General features: G+C 40.5%; 1 protein-coding gene and 1 long non-coding RNA gene across 3 annotated transcripts in view; one reads left to right on the top strand and one right to left on the bottom strand.

The window, feature by feature from the left end:
* Positions 1 to 2,500, top strand: part of Tspan8 (tetraspanin 8) — a 34,384-nt gene that overhangs the window by 22,169 nt on the left and 9,715 nt on the right. The gene's annotated exons all lie outside the window — the stretch shown is intronic.
* LOC134479873 (uncharacterized) overlaps positions 967 to 2,500 on the bottom strand; it is a 10,968-nt gene continuing 9,434 nt past the window's right edge. The window contains exon 2 of the long non-coding RNA XR_010053703.1: positions 967 to 1,122. This is a non-coding gene — a long non-coding RNA (uncharacterized LOC134479873). The remainder of the gene's footprint in view (positions 1,123 to 2,500) is intronic.

A 2,500-nucleotide genomic window follows, 5' to 3' on the forward strand; every position in this document is an offset into this window, starting at 1 on the left:
TACACACACACAATGCATATGGACAGAAGTTTCAGATGCTGCCTGGCTTTCTCTGGATTTCAGGGAATTCCCACATTTGTTAACCTACAATGGAATGTGGCCCCTCTGAAATCTTGATAAGTATTTATATAGTTAATGATGTGTTATTAACTCTGGTTTTTTTTACACCCAACGTTCACACAACTTAAAATTTGTTCTGACAACACTTCTTCCCTAACTGTTCTACTGCAGGTCTAGAGAGTGGCTACCATAGCAAGCCATTTATTTAGCCTTTCTACCTTCTATCCTTCATCCTTTATCTCTCTGTGCCTCTTTATCAATCATCAATTATGTGGTATTTCAAATACGGAGTGATTTTCCATGTATGGGATTTACCTGCTATTTTATACAGCAAGTGCACATTGATTAATATTATTCAGAATAATCAGGAGGGATAAGTGACTAGTTGTCTTGCTCACGGGAACAAGGAGGTTGGTTGAAGAAAGCCCTCCTTGCTAATATTGACCTTAGATCTAGCTAAAATTTCAGCTCTTTCTCTATCACAAGAACATTTGTGTAACTCAGTCCTTGAACAAAAGCCCAAGTCGTTATCTTTGCCTCAGTTAAACTTGTTAGTTTAAACTCATTATTTTGGATCTTTTTTGCCACTTCAGTGTTCTATGGTGTCTGACACATACTTTCCCTGCTTCGGTCTACATCATTGGTAATGATATTGAAGAAATCATGTTCATCTGGGGGGCATAGTACAAACAGTATAACAGACAGTGAAAAGAAAAGTATAGCAGTTAATGCCTTTGAAAGTAGATTCTAAACGCCGAGTACTAGACTTCCCCTTCATATGGATTTGTTCTTTATCCTTGCAGCCAATCTGGATATTAGGTCCCATTATCAGCCACTGAAATTTTGGCAGAGTGGGCTTTAAATATGAATGGTACGGCCACCTAACCACAACCATTCAATGAAAGGTTTTTGCCTATTTTATTGTTTTCCTTTTTCTTCTTTCTTTCTTTTATTAAAATAGATTCTTTTCTCATAAAATACATTCCAGAGAGATAGTCTAAACTGGAAGTCTTCATCAAATCCTTAGTCTTCATCCAATCCTCCCCCAGGGCTCAGGGAATCCTGCAGAAGAGGAGGTGGAAAGATTGTAAGAGCCAGTGGGTATGGAGGACACCAGGAAAAGAAGGCCCTCTGAGTTAACTCAGCAAGGTGCATGCGTGTGTGCTCACAGAAATGATTGCAGCAAGCACAGGGCCTCCACGGGTCTACGCCGGGTCCTATGCAAATATATCATAGCTGTTAGCTTAGTGCTTTTAATGAGACTCCTGACTGTGGGAATGAGGGAGTCTCTGACTCTTTCGCTGCTCTTGGGACTCTCCTCTTGTCAGGTTGCTGTGTTCAACGTTGATATGAAAGTTTTTGCTTCATCTTATTATATAATATTTTGTTATGTTTGGTTGCTATCTCTTAGAAACCTGTTCTTTTCTCTTTCTCTCTTTTTTAAAAAAAAATTGGAAATAGATTCTTCTTTCAAACAATACATCCCAACCACAGTTCCCCTCCCAGACTCCCTCCCTTCACTCCTTCTAGCTCCCACCCAGCTCCTCTCTCTCCCAGACCCACTCCCCCTCCATTTCCTCTTCAGAAAAGAGCAGGTCTCCAAGAGACAATGACCAGATATGACAAACAAGATTCAATAAAACAGAACTCCTATTATCAAGGCTGGACAAGGCAACCCAATAGGAGCAACAGAGTTCCAAGAGCAAAGGAGTCAGATACACACCACTCCCACTCTTAGGAGTCCCACAAAAATAGCAAACAACCCAGCCATAACTTATATGTAGAGGACCTGATGCAGACCCATGCAGGACCCCCGCTTGCCACTCCAGTGTCTGTGAGTCCAAATGAGCCCTCTTTCATTCATTGACTATGTTCTACTGATATCTTTGACTACCCCCATCCATTCCTCCTTTCTGTCTTTCTTTCTTTCCCCTCTTTGGGATTCTCCAATCTCTAAGTGGAGGAACTCAGTGGACATCTCCAGTTTAGGTTCTTTCTCTGTATAATGTCTCTCTGTGAGTATAATGTTTCTCTGTATAATGTTCTGCTGGAAAAGCATCTGTGATGATGGCTGGACAATGTCTATGAGACTAGCAGAATATGATTAAGAATCAATTTATGGAATTTTTTTTGGCTACTTATATTTGGTTCTACTCTAGTTCTCTTGGCTCTCCAGGCTCAGTCTAGGGCATGGGCTCCCTCTTCTGACGTGGGCCTCAAGATAAGGCATACATTGGTCATTTTTCAATACAGGGTTTCTCTATGTAGCCCTAGCTGTCCTGGAATTTACTCTATTGACCAGGCTGGCCTAAAATTTTTCTAACTCATCTACTGGAGAGAACACTTTATGAAGAAACTGTTAGGAACAGTTATTTCCTATAATGAAAACAACAATTCCTTTTAAAAATTTCCGAATTTTATGCCTCCCAACTGCTGAGAG

The sequence above is a fragment of the Rattus norvegicus genome, chromosome 7 (genome assembly GCF_036323735.1).
Source record: "Rattus norvegicus strain BN/NHsdMcwi chromosome 7, GRCr8, whole genome shotgun sequence".
NCBI lineage: Eukaryota > Metazoa > Chordata > Mammalia > Rodentia > Muridae > Rattus > Rattus norvegicus.